The 20,240-nt window shown below is 45.2% G+C and overlaps 1 protein-coding gene across 1 annotated transcript in view; it reads left to right on the top strand.

Annotated features, from left to right (window-relative positions):
• The window catches only part of LOC147679025 (solute carrier family 2, facilitated glucose transporter member 11-like), a 617,202-nt gene that overhangs the window by 93,873 nt on the left and 503,089 nt on the right, over nucleotides 1–20,240 (top strand). The window lies entirely within an intron of this gene.

Below are 20,240 nucleotides of genomic sequence, written 5' to 3'. Positions count from 1 at the left end.
GGAACCACCCCTGCATTGATGAGATCGAACACGTCAATATATTCTCAGTTTATAATCTTTTCTTTGATGTCTGAGGGCACATGCCATGTGATCTCTGCAGATGGCGATAAAGACATGGACGAGGAACCGTAAATTAAAGGACTGTAAGCTAAAGATGGCTGCCCCGTCGGCACCAGCCCTCGCTGAATCTGATTAACTGCTGGCCCTGCCAAATTTGCACTGGTGTTTGCTGTTTGCCCCTGCGGGCACAAGGCTACTACATTCGGGGATGGACCCCCCATAACAACTGGTCCTACCAATCCCGGGTAAGCTGTGGAGAGTACCATTGCGCTAGCAGGGCAATTACTAATTGCCTGCCCGTGTGAAGTTGACGCTAATACACCTGGTGATTGTGCTACCCCCCAGACTGCACCCAGACTTGTGAAATTCCACTACCCGGCTGTGCGACTACTGGAGGTAAGGGTGTTTGAGCACCGGGCGCCTCCGCATTAGCGACGGGCGCCGCCCCGGGCTGCGCAATGTTAAACTGAGTGTTACTTCCCCCACTTGGGCCCGCCTGCGGGATACTGTTTCCTTTGGTTGTGACTCGACTGCCCTGGGCCGCTTTTCCTTGGAGGCCTCTTTAAAACGTTCCGGTGTGCGACAAGCTCGCTTGCCTCGCCCTCTTTCCTCTTGGGCATCCGCTCTTGCCCCCTCTCTCATTGTCTTCAACGCCCAATCGACGCCTTTTTCCTTCGTGAACTCCAGCCGCTCCGTCAATGCCAGGTAGTCATCCCTTTTGGTCAAGGCCCCCTTGCCCTTCGTTGGCCGTTTTGGCGGCATTCTGCACTTAATAAAAACAGAAATGTGTTAGACCTTCTTTCACTGACAAACACACCTTTCCGGATTGGCCACCCGTTTGCTACCTGGCGTCAAGATCCTTGTTTTCATTAAAACTAAAGCAAGTTGAGCGCTCGGAGTATGCAGCTAAATAGCGCTACCGCGCTTCGTTTTCTAATTTTCGTATGTAAAGCCTGAGCCCCCCGTAACTGCACCCTCCGTTTTTATGCAAACATGTACCGGTGCACTGAGGGTTAAAAAGTAGCGCTAGCATAGCCCAGGATGATGGCATAGTTTTTCATTTGCTCGGGGTGTATCGCTATTCTCAACTGAAGGACATTTCCCTGACCAGTACTGGTATCGAGCCTGCTTGCCTGGCGTAAACCCCCCCACGCTCTACACAAGCGCTGTCCGGCCTCTGGATTGCATCCGATGCGGACCGTACTGTTATCCCTATCTGTACCAGGGAGCCACCCATCTCGTCAGCCTTTACATTGGATTAAGCTATTAGTTACAAAGAAGTAAATAAGGGGAGAGGCATTCGGTGCACCGTGGTTCGCTTTCGCTACTTCAAAGGAGCCGAGCCGCATGCCTGGACCTTCGGAGACTCGCTTCTCATTGCGGCCAAACATGTTGCTCAATCTCCGCTGCGCCGGCCAAAAAACGCGTTTGCCCCCTAACTCGGCACAAACAACAAAATCATACCGCTGATTCGGCCAAGACAACGCACACAAGGTGCTCTCAAGCATACCGGGACCCGATTCGGGCACGCACCCCACGCGGTGAATATTTTCTCTCATCTGCACGCCCGCTCGTTTCTCCATGCTCCATGTAGGTCACATTCAGCATGCATGGATCACACATATTACTTTCAACAGACTATCGCACTGCGAGGCCCACTCACCTGCACCTAAAGTCGGGACTTTTGACGCGCCCCAGCTGCCGGGCGGTTCACGGGTCCACCAGGACTTCCTCTGCGACGTCCGACTCTTGGGAGGCGAAGTGGACAAAAGAGGGGGCGTAACTTGAGGCACTGGCTTTTCAAGCCTCGCGCCTCCGAACTGCTTCCGGGTCACTTTGCCCCTACCTCCTGACGTCCTTCCTGTTTTCCTCTTTGCTATCCCTTCCGGGTCGCGCGACCCGGAAGGGATCCCTTTCCTATGCGGCCCTTTGGATGCCACTAACGCTGCCACGCCCCTTATGTGGAGTGGCTCCCTGCATTTGTGTAGGTCAAAATTTAAAACTCGATATTTTGACTGTGTACCAGTGACATCACAAGTACTGATACTGTATGTAAGTGACCAAACAGAGGCAGGCGCCTCGAGAGACTGACATCAAAGACTTGGAGTATATTGACGTGACTTCACCCCGGCTTGAAATGTCTTGATGTAATGATCATAGTAAGCAGTCACGCTTCAATTCCGTGGCAAACTAATGGACCCTTCATGGATAAGCAGCATTGCGTTCCTTGCGCCTCATATTGACCAGATACATACTCAATGCGCAAATTCTACCACAAAATGTGGCATGCAATTAGAGCGAGCTAACCAGGCTGTCTTCATGCTCTAACAAGGAGGGATATGTTCGCATTCGCAAGGCTTTGTTTGTGGACTTATAAGAATAACGGGTCCATTAACAATGAGACATCGTGATAGCCTATTTGTTTTCAGAAAGGTGCTTAAAACATGGCAGTTTGGGCTAGCCTTCTAATTGGGTCCTTACGCTCCTACTTGAAGCATGATTAGCACCATGAAACCTTTGGTGACCGTGCGCTCTATAAAGTAATTGATAACATTAACATTAACAATATACAGTATATATATATATATACCTTGCTGGCTTGCCTGAAGTAGGGCTTTTTTAAACTTTACATTGACATCAGGCTTTTAAATCTGACCGCTTAGCATAGCCCCTGTTCCATTACATAAGCAACATTGCATGTGACTCGTCAGTATCACCTTAATGGCCTTACACCTACCATAAAGATTTCTTGCAACACAGGTAGACTAGCGCTGTGTCCTTGGAGTTAGAGCAGTGACATCACCTAAACACAGCGCCTGTTTACACTATGGCACCAACGTCACACAAGGAGCTCCTTGAAGCTATGCCCGCCACTGTTTCTCACCTCATTAGTGTGTCGCAGACTTTGCTGGTGTAGTGCATGGCTAATGCTGTGTCACCACAAACCTGCTTCCAGGCTTAGGCCAAACGGTATTTTATATGCAAAACCCTGAAAACAAGATGGCTGAGTTTATTTACCCGCATGAACTTGTGCATGATGTTACCCACATATCCCTTGACAGTGTCTAGACTCCAGTACCTCAAGCTGTGAAAGGAATATAACATTTTTTCAACGTTTTAAAATGGAGTCATCATAAGACATAATTGGAACACACTAGGAAACTGCAACCCTGTCATAAAACCAATTTAGCGATTTAACAAACCAATGCAAGGTACGCTCAAGTTTTCATTTCAGAGTGTATTCGCTCAGGGGACTAGGAATGTTATTAGGGTTGAGTCCTTGCCCCCTAGCGGAAGCCAGGCACACGACAAAGCTATCTCGAGTGAAAATGAAACCAGCACTCCAAATATACACTCTAAGGAGTCGTTTTTTAACTATTACACTCAACATGCACTGTAGAGGGCGTGTTAAATTTCTACTCCCAACTTACATTCTAAGGACTATTCAACTATTAGGAAGCATGCACTGTAGGGACTGAGCATTCATCCAGCACTCATTCTAAGTATGCAAAGGAGTGAGTTTCAAACCAGCACTCACGACAAGCACTTTGTGTGATGTACAGTAAACTGGTGCTCGCCACATGCGGTATAGGGAGTCAGTATTTAATTACAACTCATACTCTGCACTATAATTTAATATTTAAACCAGATATTGACACCACGATCTATTGCCTTTTCCATTGACGGTAGAATCTGAAATCTGATCTAACTTACCGTAGTGACTGGTGTGTACGAGTGAGCTCCATTTAGCAAACATGTTGCTGTTTGACACCATAAAACGGAGTAGCTAAATATTTTAACAAGCGCAATGAAATCCCAACAGCGTGACGTTCTCTTGCCATGGCTAATTTTCTTTATTGCTAGAATCTGAAATCTGATCTAAATTACAGTACTAACTGATGGCTACCAGTGCGCTCCATTTAGTACACACGGTGCTGTTTGTCACAATAAAACTGAGTACTAAAAACCAAATTATTTTATGTTCTGTTTCTATTTCTGAAATGCATTTTAAGGTGCCACACACTTGATAAGCTACGCCTGCATTCGGGTGCCCGAAATTAGCCAAATGCATGCAGAGACTGGGTGACGGGGCACGAGAAGGCATTCAACGCATACATTTCTGATTTCTAATGTCTAAATCGTCATTGGTCCTCGTACTGGAAAATGGGAGTTTTCCATGACTTGACGCCGCCACCTCGTGCGCCGAAGAAAAGATGTTTGAACACCTGTTTACCAACAGCCAACTAAGGCAAATCTGTTCCTACGTCACCAAACAGTCAATAACAGTTGTCTCCGCATTTGCTCACAAGACTGTGCAAGCTCGGAAGAAGGAACCGGGCACAGATTACTAAGGAAAAAACCCAGCCATTTGGGCAAAACTCAATCACCAGGCCCACCACTTATTAAGCGACATTACCCCATCATGATACCCAACGTTCCACAGCTTGTCTGTAGACCCCGGCTGCGCGTCTACACAGGGCCAGTTTTACTCTAGATGAATTAAACTACCGAATAATGCAAGTTCCCCCACGGGGACCGAGAGAAACCTTATTTTTTCATTGAACATTGCGAGTCTGACTGTGATTCCACATCATGGGCTCCAGCGTGTGGGATAGCGAGAGAGCGGAGCGCCGAGAGAAACAGGAGCATAGCGCAATAACTACACTCCACCCTGTTACTTGAAGCGTAAAGGGCCATTTATTAGGACAAGGTTGCAATCATTTAGACTTATTAACCGTACATCAATGCATGAAATACGTTTCCATAATCATTTTAGACTTATTAACAGTACATCAATGCATGAAATATACATTTCCATCCCATTCCCACGCATTCTCCATTCTGCCTTTCCAAAACCATCTCACCTGTTTGATTCTTCACCCATTCACTCGATAACCTCCTTCCTTTCCCCATTCTCACCTTCACTTGCCGTCCAAGCATCCTCTGTTGACTTTGCCTTTATTGCTCATTGCCTCCCATGCCCCACTATCAGTCACCTGTGTACCGTTTTCCCCCCACCCGAGGGGTGGATCCGCCCGTATGTGACTCCCCACCCCTCCAAAGTACCGTAACGCCTCTGTTCTGCAACCTGCCCTAAACTGGCACCCCAGCCCTCAAACCACCCCCAGTCCCTCCCTGAAACCTGTAGGGTGGGCGGGTGGACAAAATTAAAAACACCCTCCCAGTGGTGCTCAGGTGTCAGGAAGAGGCCGGATCTTCCTCTCCTAACACCTTATATGGTCTCCCTCATCCAAACCGTTCCTTTTACCCCTGTAGTCCCGCCCTCCACCTTGTCCTTCCGTTTATCGCGCAAAAACCCCGGGGGAAGGCTGGTCTGCGACCTTCGCTTCCCCCGGGGGCCGCAGTCTAACCAACGCTTTCACCAGCCTGAAATCAGTTGATGCAGGTCACTGCTGCCCATGCTCGCTTTGCTCCGCCGCTTCCCATACCACAAGACAGACGCAAAAACGAAGTGCTGCCTCTGCGAAAAAACGTCCTCCGGTCTTGTCTGATACAGGCAAGGCCGAATTTCCTCTACCTAGCATAGCACGCCGAGGCTGCTACGAGACTCCTGAAAATCGCAAGGACGTCCTGCGGGGGGCACCAGACCCGAGCTCCGCCGATCCTGAACACTGTGGAGGGGGTGTGGCCGTGGGGTCCGCTCGCGCACGTGGCAGCAGCGCTGCGGCAATAATGATTAGTCAGGACACCTTGCTGTGATTCCTCCGTTAAAGAACAAACAGAAGTGCCAGTACTGATATGAGTGGATTTAAATAAACAAATAATCATCCAGAACTCGAAGAGACATTCAAGAATGGAGATTGCTAGTTAATAGCTTTTGATTTTAACAATTTTTTGAAAAAACATTGCACACAAATTTTTCAGTTCATCATACAAAAGGAGAAAATCTCAAAAAGGACACATAAAACATTAAAGAAATATAACTGTACATCAATCATTCATTCATAGTTACATGCATATCACAACCATACAATACCACTCAACCAATTGAAGAAAAGAACACAAAGCATATAATGCAATATATATACAGTATAATACAGAGAATTGAAAAGGGGAGAAAGCCACAGTCTGCAAAAGATTTTTCAATGGTATTAGGAAAAATAATTTATACTAAGTACATTCCTATATATTGAACCTAGTGGTAAAAAATCATTAGAACTATTAGTCCTTGGTAATGTACAACATGGAGCGGCAGGGAAGGTTCATTCGATAGCCTGCGGCTCTCGCAGACCAGAGTGTGGCAAAGCCTACGCGTTTCGAATCCCACCAATTTATTTGGGATTCTCTTCAGGGCCTCATGCTGTATCTAAGAAAAAAGGGAATAAAGCAAAGGAAGAAAATATAAGAGACACAAGTTTGACAGCTGATATGTTAATTACAGGACATGACACCAATGGAGTTTGCTGGGCGACTCAAGCGGACCCCCAACAGCTTACCAATGAGTGTGGATGCAGAGTGTTCTGAAAGGCACTGCAGTTAATTAAGAAACATGAGTCCGAGTCTGGAGATAAACAACAAGAAGATATGCTAAAAAGTTTCATTCAATGTTACAGGCACTAAATCAGAAAATGGCCTGATCGACTAATAGAAACTGGTGGGGTGCCTGGTTTTACTCACCTTTTGCATAGAGTGCAAAGTATCTCTTTTTAATGTGTCCGTAGGAAAGCGATGAAAAACTGCCGGGATCAGAACGTAAACCTGTTATAAAAATAGAAAACTCTATTTTAGACTGAAATCAGGCTGTCACTTGGCAAAGGTAAACGGGGGAATAAATATGGATTCTCACCCCTAGTGTAACAAAAAGTGTTTCGGGGCCTGGTCGGAGTTAACAATCTTTCCGTCGTCGGTCTCTGTAGTCTAGAAAAGGACGGGACGAGTTAATGAAGAGGATAGAAATGCCTCACATCTATAAACTACGCTGATCATAGTGCACGTTTCTTACCGGTATGAACGTCTTTAGAAGCTTTCGAATTCTGGAGTTTGACAAAGTCAGGCGTATGACTGCTTTATGCTCTAAAATTGGTTGGGTAAAGAATTATATTTTAAAAAAGAAAGGGTTTATGAATTTTACAAAGTGAGAAAGCAATAAACATTAGGCTTCTTACCGCGCTTAGAGCATCGTCGCATCTATGAATGGGAGGGGCCCAATGAGTGGAGTGGTGCTTTTATCGGATCCCCAAATTGGAATTATACAAGAATCTACGGGTTTAAACAAAATCATGAAATAAGTCCAATTTAATTACAATAACTGGGGCTTACCGCGAGTAATGCGGAGTTCAATTCAGAACCTGGGCTTGTCTTAGAGGCAGTCTGCTTCTATGTAGCAGCCATCGTGCACAAAAACTGTAAAGAAACAGTTTTACAACATATACGCAGGTTTACAAAGTTACCAAGGGGGAAGGGTGGATGCACTTACTTGCGAATTAGACCAACATACGGACCGATGGCATTCAGACCGGCACTACACCTTGGCGCATGGGTCTTAGAAACGGGTACGATCGAATCTACCTTTTTTAAACTCTGTGATTAGTGCAATACCGCCTTGGAAAGGGGAGGCGTAAGACGCATGATTCCTCCGTAGCTCCGACTAACTCACTGGGACACGCCCCCTTTATTTTGTAGCTGGCGTGTGACTGGCAAAATTTCAACAGCAGAAACAAAAAATATTAAGCTCGAAATAACAAACACCCTCAAACAACTGCGGCAAGATCCAAACAATTCGGAAATTCAACTGCAGTTACGCAGGTCAAAGGCACTGCTGCAAAAGAAAACTTGGCAAAGGAAACAGGATCTGAACGAAGAACTTTGGGCAAAAATTCTACATAATTCAAAACAGAAGAATAGTTCAAGCTTTTGGAAAATCATCCACAGGCTTCAACAGCCAGATCACAGCGGCATTACTTCTGAAATACCGGAATCAGACTGGGCAAACTATTTAAAAACCCACTTTAGTACAAATGACCACGCAATGAACAAAGCCGGAGGGGCAGAATCGGAAGAGGGAGCTTTTCACCGATTGGACAAAAATGACATACTCACCAAAAAACCAAACCAAGAGCTCAAAAAGAAAACAACTGGGCCCCACACTCCAGCAGAGGACGAAGTTAGTCCCAAAATAGTTGAGCCTAGAAAAATAGAATCTGGATTATCGGCTCAGGAAGCAACCGATACTATTCTTAAACAAATATCGAAGGGAAAATTCGAGGGGGCCCCTGGACTAAACGGGATCCCTCCGATATTATACAAACAGAATCCAGCTTTTTGGTGCACTACATTGATCCCAGTATTCGACGAAGCAAGGGAAACAGGAAAAATACCAGCATCTTGGAGTGGTTCGATAATAAGCCCAATATACAAAAAGGTGCAAGGATCGACCCAAGTAGCTACCGTCTGATTGCCCTGATAGACGTAGAGGCAAAGTACTACGCAAGCCTCATCTTGAAGGATCTAACAACATGGGCAACAAAAAAGAACATCATCCCAGTCACACAGACGGGCTTCCGGACGGGCCAGGGAACCCTAACCAACATCATGGCGCTAACTCTACTATCTGATGCAGCAAAAACAGCAAAAAGCTCCTTGTTCGTGTGCTTCATTGATTACAGCGCCGCATTCGACCATGTAGATCGACACAAACTATGGCGGAAGCTGAGCTCATGGGGAATCCCCGGCCCCCTTCTACAGCAACTGGAAATGTTGCACACCAATACATGGGTCCAAATAAAACTGGGAGCTGGCACACACCTATCGAGAAAAATAAAGACCAGTAAAGGACTAAAACAGGGCTGCGTCTTAGCGCCAACACTGTTCAACCTCTTCCTCGCGGACCTTCCAGAAGAGCTAAAAACAGTTACATCACATGCACCTCGGTTAGGAAACATCACGCTCTCAAATGACTACTTGGTCCTCATCAGCCGGTCTCCTATTGGCCTCCAAAACCTTTTGGATAGAACCAATAAATTTTCAAAAGTAAATTAATCTAAACAAAACTAAAGTCATGCCGATAAACTACAACAAAAAACGGAAACCCGCATGGTACCTGGACAATCAAAGACTAGAACTGGTGGCCTCATATAAATACTTAGGAGTCATAATTGAGGGCAACGGCTCCTCCAAGCAGCAACTAGAGGCCATCCGCCGGAAGGGCATGACCTTTCAACTATCAATAAGGCCCTTACAGAAAGCTCTCCCCGACAGGACATTAGCGCCACTCTTACAGGTAATAAAAGCACGCCTACAGCCTATGCTCTCCTACGGCACAAATCAATGCGAGGCAAAGATGCAAGTACTCTGGACAATACTATCAGTCGCGCATATAGGGCAATCTTCCATCTCCCTAAAAATTCTTCGCCCGCACAAATTCGTCTCGAATTTGGACTATCGAAACAATCTGTGGAGAGGAAAGGCCAATATATAAAAAGCTGGCGCAAAATTAAAGATTCGGAGCAAGGATCCCTAAACGCCAACTTATGGACTGAGCTTCATGCCAAAGAAATCTCACCAGCAAGGGCCTACCTAACAAACTCATTGGAGAGCCTAGGACTAAATACGCTCTGGGAAACAAGAACGGACTTTGGAACCTTTAAGAAAGCGGTGACGAAGGCCATCAAACTGGTCTCCTCACTTGAGGACCGAGCCACCCTAACCAGGAGAGCGCATGGATGGGTTGTGCTTGACGGGTACGGAGCCACAAAGCCACAAGAATATCTATCAAGGGGCCTTACACAAAAAACAAACAACAAGTTCCTAAACATGCGCTTAGGCAACATACTCATAGCGCGCCACCTGGCACCTTGGAAAAGGCCTGATCCATCAATCGCATGTCGTCTTTGTCAATCTGCGAAGGAGGATCTCATACATATTATTTGCATTTGCAAAGCTTTAGTGGATGTAAGGCGTTCCATGCTCCGACCCCTATGGAATCAGAAGGGCATAAGAACATGCAGGCAGGCAGTGATGCTCTGTTTCAACCCTGAAGAGACTCAGTTAAACTGTAGAACAGTTAAATACTTTGAAATAGTGGCCCAAAAATAAATGAAATAACACAAGGAAGCGAAAAACCAACCGCACCTGGAGAAAAGTAGCCTTCCTTAAAGACCCATAAAATTATAAGACTGTTGGGCGAAACAATTAATCACATCAGGAGAACAGAGAACTCTGCAATAACCTAACAACCATAAGAACTATAAGTATTAATAGCTGTGACCAACAGGAAGACTTATTAATTTATTATAGATCCCTTGACATTTTACTAATGTGCAATATCTTCTTGTTTGGAAACGTTTTTTACATAGTCTAAAGACTTTTTATCTTTTGTGTAATATTTGTGTAATATTGTGAGTTTTTATTAACTGTGCAATAAACAAATTCAATTCAATACACGCGCCAGCGCTAACGTGACCTCTCCGGCGCGGGCAGACTGCACCACTACCCCGCGCCGGGGGACATTACATTCCTTCTAACCTTTCTTAGATACACAAACATAACAAAACAAAAGTGATCATTTGGATCTGTTACCAGTCACTAGAACTCCAGTCCCCGGATCATCACACCATAAAGTCGGCCAGCCTGGAGGATGGAGCCGGGTTTCTTCTCAGTCCATACCTGGAGTGTTCTCCCCGTGATGATGGCAGTGATGGGGTCATTCCTTGCGAGACTTCACTCTCCAGGGATCTCGCCGGAGAGCTCAGCAGACTCCCCGCTGGTGTTACCGGTGGTGGCAGAGTGTCCTGGTCTAGCATGTTCTCATTCTCAGTGAGGGGCATTCTTTGCCCCTCTGGGCCCTCTTCCTCTGCCGGTTGACATGGCCTGGCCTCCCGGTAGTCTGATGCCCGCAGTTCCGGATTTCCGGCGTGCACCTTCTTGAAGAAAGAGATGTTGCGAGTGACTACTACTGTTGCTCTCCGTGCTGTTACCATGGTGCCGGTTCTGCGGATGACGGTACAAGGTTTATGTTCAAATGGAAGCCGGAATTTGCTCCCAGGGTATCTGTCCTTGATGTATACCTTGTCTCTCACTTGAATGACAGATTTCCGGGCCCGTCGTCTGGCACTGGCCTGGTTATTGGAGTTGGTCCGATTGGCTACGGTCTTTCCAGCATCAATCTGAGATGGTGTCCAGCTTGGGGGATGTAGGATGGTGTCTCTCACTACTCTGCCCATGGTCGCCGGTCCCGGGGCTGCCTCGGTTGTGAGATGGGGCGTCAGACGGTATTCCCGCAGGAATCTGTATATGGCCCTCACCAGCGGTGAGCCATCGGCATGCGCTGTGCATATTGTTTGTTGAGAGTACGCATGAACCTCTCTACTTCCCCATTGGCTTGGGGCCAGCGCGGGGTCACCTTCCGGTGCTGAATTCCCCAGGTCTTTAGATAGTCCGCAAACTCTTGTCCATGGACGGGTGGTAAGTTGTCTGTCTTCACCAGTTCGAATATTCAGTGGGTAGCCAAGGTCTTCTCGAACTTGGTGATGACCTCCGTGGCTGTCTGTCTCCCCACAATTTCACCCTCGGGGTACTTTGTGAAATCGTTGATGATTACCAGTGCATAGCGTCCATCCGGGAGGCTTCCAAAGTCTACGCTCACGCACTCTCATGGCCGTTGGGGGTTGTCTTCCGTGATGACAGGGTGAGGGCGATCTGGTTGCCCCGCTGCTTGGCACCATGTGCATTTTCTGACGGTCTGTTCCACCAGTGTGTCCATTCCTGGGAACCACACCTTAGCTCCCAGCCGTCTATTGGTCTTTACCATGCCTTGATGGGAGTTAACCTTCCATGCTTTTTCTGAATTTCAGGGCTGTTTTTAAAAAGTTGCATGTAAAGAAAGTGCTATCACAGTGCAGCATTTGGAGGTATAGTAGTGCTGGCATTATTTGCACAAAGTTCAGTTTCTTAAGCAGAGGTTTTAAAAACATTTTCCGCGGTGTCGCATAATATGAGCATATGAATAAAAAGTGTGCCAAGTCTTGCGGAGACTTGTTGTCTCAGCCGCAAGGTGGCAACACTTGCCCTCTGTGGGCTCCACTCGGTACGGCTAGCATCAGGTGAAATAAACCAAAACGAAATCTGCTCAGCAAGAAGCGCTCATATCTGGAAATGGGCCAGGATAGGTATGGTTCAATTTGTATACATGTTTTGGTTAAAATATGTCTCATTACACTACCCTTCTTCAGTTCAGTTTCTTCCCTAGCAAGCTGTCGGTTCAACAGGAAAGTGTCCTTTACATATGTTACATCGTGCTTGGATACATGCTGAGGTGTTAAAAAGAGATCCAGCCTGCCCAGATCTTGAAGCAGTTTCTGATGTATTTTAGCCAGGGTATCTTGAGTTTCCCTTCCCAGGTGAGTGCTTCGAGAAGGATGTTATGGGTTAATGGTATTTCGTCGTTCAGCCAGCATTTTAGCCAACAAAGCAGAGGATTTACAGCAATCTTGTCCCCTAAGTGTGGCATGCCCAGTTCCTCATGAGTGGAGAAGTTAGCAGTACTCTTTAGTAGACACAGGACCTGTTTTAAAAAGTTATTTTCAGTGGTTGTAAGGACGTCCACTGGGGCAAAGCCCCAAAGTTCACTTCCATAACAGGCGACCGCAATACTTTTAGCTTGATATAATTTCATCAAGGCGACCACTGGCGTGTTGCCCATTTTGCGTGCAAAGTCCATTATTCCAGCATTGGTCCTTGTTAATTCACCTTTCTTTTTGTTTATTGCGGGTCCCCATGTGAGTTTATGGTCAAACAATACTCCAAGGTATGAAAAGGTTTTTGTTGTTGGTATTTTTTCCCCGTTGACAGAGAAGGGGTAGGACTTTTTTAATCCAGAGCCTACCTTCATAACAAATGATTTGGAGTTGTTGATGCTCAGGCCCCGCAAATTCATAAATTGGAGAAAGGAGTCTAGTAATTTCTGGAGGCCGAGTGCGGTTCTGGAGATAAGGACGGCGTCATCTGCATAGAGCAGAACAGGGATGCCCTTTTTCCCTATACGAGGTTAGTCCGTGTCAGTTTTTAAAAGATGCTCCTCAAGACCGTTTATATATAGGTTAAAAAGAAAAGGCGCTAAAATACAGCCCTGCCTAACCCCCCGATTGATTTTGAAGTCTCTAGTTACTTTCAAGTCTTTGGTATAACGAACATTTGCACGTGTATCATTATGGAGGTCAGCCAGAAAATTAATCAGATTGTTTTCAACTCCCATGTTCAGCAAGACGTCCCAGAGTTTGCTTCTGTCAACACAATCAAAGGCCGATGAAAGGTCCATGAAGGCCATGTATAATGTTCCATTTCGGGCCAGGGTATACTTGCCACTGATTAAGTATAAGTTCAGGCATTGAGTTGTTGTTGAATGCCCCGGTCTAAAGCCATATTGAGCGGGTGCCATTATGATGTTATTTTTGGCCCATGTGATCAACCTGTGTAAAAGAATCCCTCCCACTACTTTGGCGACTGAATTTATCAGGGAGATTGGTCTGTAGCACGCTGCGTTAGTTCTGTCGCCCTTCTTATATACAGGAACGATGGTGGAGGCTCCCCAAGTCTTTGGAGCCCCAATTGCGGCCCCGGCATTAACAACCGCTGTGAGAATTGGGGCCCATAAAGGAATGTTTGATTTGAATAAGTCCGGGGGAAGGCCATCTGGGCCCGGGGCCTTGTTACTGGTTAGACCACGGATCCCCTTTTCAACTTCTTTAACTGTAAAGTGCAGAGGTGCACCTTCAGGAAGTTTAGGAACTTGTGTCGTTTGTGGGACGTCGCTCTTGAAAATTAAACTGAAATGGGAGATCCATTTGTTCTCGGGTATAACAGTTCCGAGGCTGGCAGCGTTGGGATCATCGAACAGTGGCTTGTTGATTATGCTCCAAAACTTCGAGCTGTTACCCAAGATTGAGGGATCAAGCAAAGACTCCCAAATGTTCGTTTTTATGATCTTTTTGCGGGATGCCAGGGCTGTTTTATATTCTGATCACAAGACCTTGATTAGTGCGGGGTCTCTTGGTTTATTCTTGAGGGCGAGTTTCAGTTTTCGACTGGCTGATGCGCAAGTATGATCAAACCATCGTGGTTGTTGAGCAATTGATCCATTTGTGGATACAGAGAGCAGTTGATCGATTCTTTTTGTAAGCACAACAAAGGCAGGTAAGATGGATTCAGGGGGTGTGGTATTAGAGGCACAGAGGTTGAGTTCTTGTTCACAGCTCTTTATGACAGACTCGTGCAGTGTCGCTATTTATCGTGGTCCATTTCAGGCGGCGGTTTCTGTTAACCAGTTTTAGTACTCCCGGGTCCTTGTGGTTTTTCCGGAGTACAAAAGGACCGCGTTGTAACTCAAGGTAGAGCGGGTTATGGTCGCTATAAGTGCTTTCAAGTATGTCAAAGTTTAGGGCCAGATTTGCCACGTCAGCTGAAAGAAGTATGTGATCTATAAAAGAACCCGACTCTGAACCTTTAAAGGGTGGTGTTTTAAAAATGAAAGAGTCATCTTTCAGAGACAGTGCGATACTCAGGTTCAGGACATCTGTTAGAGTGTTCATATTTGTTCCTCGAGGGCAATGTGCAAAGTGAGGACCTGGTCTATTTCCACAGCCCAGAGAGCCCAGGGATGTCACAGATGGATTTCCACAGATATGCGTGTTAAAATCACCAACAATTATTTTATCCCGGGACAGTTTTGTCGAGTTGTCGCAGAGATAATTTTGGAGTTTGACGATATTACATTCTCCTGATGATGTAACAGAGTTGTAGAAGTTGACCAGGGTTAATACTTTTTTGCCCTTCCTGAGATCCAGTATCTGAATATTCCTGCTATCCAGCTGTGTGTTTTTTATCTGAGATATGAGAGACAGGCTGATAAATGTTGCTAGGCCCCCCTTTGCCCTTCCACTAGGTGAGGGAGATGCGTGGACAAAGAAGCTTTGGTAACCCTCAATGAAAACGTTATTGTCTACAAGCCAAGTCTCCTGGAAACACAGTATGGTGTAGTTTTTGACAAAAGTTACCCACATCGAGTCGTTTGCTTTAGCAGCCAGTCCTGCGATGTTCCCTGACAAGATTTTTATGGAGTTGAAATCGTTGTGATCTATCAGTAACTCTGTGGTCATGTTAGGTGGGGGATGCGGTTTTAGGTTAACATAACTTGCTATATCTGTCAGTTGGCTTCTGGTAGTGGGTGAGGGGTGAAGGGCTATGGAGGTAGGAGAGCTACTTGCTTCAGGTAGGGGAGGGATAGAAGCGTGATCTAAGGGGGGGCTTTCGAAGCAGAGGGTTATCGTCGTTGTTACAATGTTGGCTGGTATAACACCTGAGAGGTCAGAGGTTATTGCGGAGTTAACCTTACATGTTGTGTTAGAATAGACTTGGGTATCTAACCGGTCAAATGAAGGACCAGGGGGCAAAACGAAAGGCAGTCAATCCACCTCGTCCAAATAATCATAGGTGTATAGGGCGTCATATCTGTTTGATGTTGGGATCCCGAAATGATTATAGGGCAGATTAGAGTGTTTATAATCTCGTATGTGTGGATATTGAGTGGGCCCTGGTCTCTCAAGTGTTGCTGGGGGTGGGTAGTTGTACGTTCTGCCTTCCCAAGAATGGTCATATGTGTGTGGTTCTAAATCCACAAACATCCCTTGAATTGGATCAAAAGGGGGAGCCCGTGGTTGAAGGTGAGGTTTCGGTGCAAGGAGCCCTTCTTGGACATAGTGGCGTTTGTAATTATTCCTTTGGCCATCTGAGTGATGGGGATAAAAATAACTTAGGCCCATTGTTCGAATCAAACTATTTGTCGCGGAGCTCCTCCAGTTTGCAATGAATTTCGCCGCTCCTCTGTTTTTAAAAGTGACCACGATACAATCACCCTCTGTAGATTTGAATCGTGTGCCCAACCAATCTACTCTCTTCACGTGGGAGATGCTTCCTATTATGTTGGAGGGAAGTGGCCTGTGGGTAGTTAGCCATTGCATCACCTTGTTCTTTAATTCCACATAGGATTCCCCCCTGTTTTCGACTATTTTAGGTACCCCGATCATGACTATTGTGTAGGCATTTGACTCAGGTGGTAGGTTTATGTGGGTAGGTGTTCGTGTCATGGTGGGTCTGGGCTGCTGTGCCCCAGTTGCTTTAGTAGAGAGTTCAAGAGTCAAGAGTCAAAAACACTTTATTCGATTATTTTAAAATCATAAAAGTATGCTATACATCCAATTCTGATCACAAGAATAAAAAAGATTTATAAAAAGACTTTAAAAACAAGAAATCATTATGTACAAATCTTCAATGGTAATCAAGGTAACTGTACAATAATTATATACAGCTGCATCATATTTACATTCACTATAGATTTCTTCAGGTTTTTCAGTGAATTTACACAGATTGTACAAATGAGTTTGCTAACGGTCTATTTACAATTATATTTACAGATCTATATTACAATCAATTTACAGCACTACCCTGACAGGGCGTACAGACTTTTTTAGGGAACTAAATCATATAGTCAGATCCCATACTATCAGGGTGGGGGTGGTTGGAGTCTTTTTTGTCTGGACCGAATAGACATTGTCAGGAAATTGGCTACCCCGTACATTATTAAAGGTGTTTCCATTAGCTGCAGGAACAGAAAAGCTGGTTTGACTTGTATAAACCCAAGTTCTTTCAATATAGGTTTGATAAACTTCTCTCTAGCATTTTTAAAAAAAGGGCAAAAGAACAGAAAATGCAATGAATCCTGATCGGAGAAATCATCACACCTGCAGGGAACATTCTCATGAGGCCTACACCACTTACTGTATTCACCCAACAGAAAGTGAGCCTGATTGAAACGAAATTTCGTAAGGAGCCACCGATGGAAAGGTTTATTTACTATCGTCATATACGGTTCGATAGCTAGAGAAGTAATTGTCAAATAATGGGACCTTACAGTTGGCTTCATAATTTCACATGACTCTCTTTCTGCTTCTCTTTTCTTTATAAATTGAGACTTTACCCAGCTAATATCATCTTTCTTTAGACCTTCAAGATTGGTATATAGGTCAGGGCGGCCCAGGTATCCTGCTATTTTTTTAATATATGTAAGCCACTCGATTTCCCCTGCTCGGTCCCGCCCCATGCAATCTCTGATAATCTTATGGTTTAGTGTTAAGTTAGAGTTAAGCCATGTTTTAATCCAAGCCAGGAGTGGAGCCAGGGACAACATATCTTCAATATACCCTAACCCCAGTTCCATATGGATTGAGAAAGCAGGTGTAGATTTTGGCAGACCCATAAGGGATCGCAAGAACACGTTTTCCGCTCTTTGAATGTGGGTTGTGTTCTTGAAACCCCATATAGAGGCTCCATACCTGGCTATTGCCAGGGTTTTAGCTCTGTAGATAGATAGAATAGCCTCTGCTGGTTTGCCGCCAAGTCGTTTTGCGAATCCCAGTATAGCAGCAGATGATCTTTTTACTGCTGAGGCTTTATTCTGGATTTGTGGTGCCCATGTCCTTTTCTCATCGAACACCACTCCTAAATAAGTGAAAACGTTAACTTTAGAGAGTACGGAGCCATTACAAGGCAGGGTTTTGATGTTATTCTTGCGATTACCCACTGCCATAACATGTGATTTTTCTACGTTAATTACTAGGTCTAGATCTTGCATAAAAGCCCCAAATGTATTTAATAGATGTTGTAGACTCTTAGGGGTCCTTGACAGCAGTACCGTGTCATCGGCATATAAAAGTACCGGCATCATGGAGCCACCCATGCGAGGTACGTCAATAGAAGCCGCTTCTAGGAACTCTCCCAGTGAGTTAATATAAAGAGAGAAGAGCATAGGGGCCAAGATGCACCCTTGGCGCACCCCCCTTCCAGATTTAAAGAAAGCAGTACAGTTCCCCTCTTGAGACATACGGATAGTCGCCCTTAAATCACTGCAAAGCCGCGCCAAAAAATCCACAAGTGCTCGATCCAGTCCCTTCTCAAGGAGTATTGTCCACAGCTTTGACCTATTGACTAGGTCAAAAGCTGTGGACAAGTCCATGAAAGCCAGATACATCATCCCCCTTGATGCTACTGTATATTTGCTCAGTGTGAAATGTAGATTAAGGCATTGATCTTCTGTACCTCTGGCAGATCGAAAGCCATACTGAGCTTTACTCAAAATGTCTTTATTAGTGGCCCAAGCTGAGATTCTTTCTAGTATTACTTTTCCTAGGATTTTAAATGAGGAATCTAGCAGTGATATGGGCCTGTAGCATCTAGGGTCCCCCCTTTGGCCCTTCTTAAATATGGGGATAATGACAGACTGTGACCATGTAGTTGGGGGTCTTATCTTGTCTATACCAACTACATTAAAGACGTTTGTAAGTACAACTGACCACATGGCCGAGTTTGCTTTAAACATGTCGGCGGGTACGCCATCTGGACCGGGGGCCTTCTGTACTGCCATATCCTCAATTGCCTTCTGCACCTCTTTAATAGTAAAACTTGGTAAGCTGTCATGTGTATCAATCAATATTTGGTCTGAATGTCCTAAATCAAGATTGCTGCCATAAATCCTTTGGAAATGATCCAGCCAATACTTCTCAGGGATATTTACCTCTAGTGGCGCATTTTCTTTCCCATTAAACAGAGGGGTGTTGACAATGGTCCAGAATTGTGCGCTATCCCTCAGGGTAGCCTTTTCATAAAATCATCCCAAGCCTGTTTCTTTATTTCCCTTTTTCTCTTTTGAATATCCAGGTTATACTGTTTCCTAAGCCTAGCCACCTCCAATCTATCTCGGGGTACCATTTTCAGAGCTTTGTGTAATTCTCGATGTGATTTGGAGCATTCATTATTAAACCACCCCTCTACCTTTTTCAGTTGCTTTAGTAGGTATATTCACGGTTGGTAAAATGGGATGTCTTGATGTCTCAACAGAAGCTGTAATTGCATCTGAAGGGTAACCCTCCGCAGCCCACTCACTGTCGTCGTCATCCTCACGTGTGTGAGCAATTTGCGTGTTGTTTATGGGTGTAGCTACAATCTTCTCTGAGAGGGGTGCTGTTTGTGAGGTTAATGATAGATCATTAGTAGCAGGGGGGCCCTGTTGCTGTATCTTTTTCTGTTTACCAGTACTTATTAATGGGTCACTTGAGTTTTTTTACAATTTTTGGATTTTTAGCATTAAGGGTTGTACTCGCTGGGAAGGGCTTGTGTTAGGCATTTTTAGTAATTTGAGAATGCTAGACGATATTTCATTTTGTGCTCTCTCAAATTTACCTAAAGCCTTTTCAATATTGGCAATCTGTTGGCTAATAGGTTGTAAGAGAGATTTAACCAAGATTTCGATCTCACTCATGGATGGTGTTTTTGTGGTGGGTCTCTTGACTATGTGCCCAGTCTGCTCATTGACCTGGATACTCTCTGCGTTGTTCTTGTTGTTTCGGGGTGCGTCCAGGACCTGAGAGGGAATCAATGGGGACCCAGTGAAGGTGGATTCAGTGGATTTCCCCTGAGTTAGTTTCTGCCACATATCTTTAATTGAGTGTTTCGGTATGCCTAATAGGCAGTGGGTTTTTTTCATAAGGTGTTTTGTTTTGCGTTTTTTCCTGGTGCACTTGGAGTTACTGGCTTGTTTGGAAGTCTGAGTTTCTGTCAAGTGGGTAACCGATGTGTGGCTCTCAGTTAATTGAACATCGGGGTCTGGAGACGATGTGTGTGCACAGTTTATGTTGTTTCCGCGGTTAGTTAGGATCAAAAGGCTACTCTCCAAAGTATTCACTGTGGGACCAGTAAACAAAGATTTTGGTGTATTATCCTTGACATGCGACCTAGGTAGGTCTGTAAATGATTGCATCAGTAGGGATTCCTGTGAGATAGAGGTATCGTCCATATTGTGGGTATTGTTTGTAGTATGTGAGGACAAGTTTGGAAAGCACAAGTCTGGTGTCAGAGAGAGTCGCCTCTCTGTATCCTGGATGGCGTCAGCCACTACGCTAATTGTTTTTTGCAACATGATTTCAATGGCAGTTATAGTGGGTAGTGGTGTACTCACAGTTTTTAGTCTGGTGGTAGATCTTGTTGCCATCGGGGTTTTCTGTGCTTTGGTCATCCTTATTCAGTATATGTTTATCCACACTCCGTATGTTCTTAACGTTATTTTGACTTAGGGATCCCAACTGTCAGTCTTAAGGACGTGGCCCGTCCCGGCC

Source organism: Lissotriton vulgaris, chromosome 11 (genome assembly GCF_964263255.1).
Source record: "Lissotriton vulgaris chromosome 11, aLisVul1.2, whole genome shotgun sequence".
In the NCBI taxonomy this organism is placed as follows: domain Eukaryota; kingdom Metazoa; phylum Chordata; class Amphibia; order Caudata; family Salamandridae; genus Lissotriton; species Lissotriton vulgaris.
This window is presented reverse-complemented; position numbering and strand designations above follow the sequence as displayed.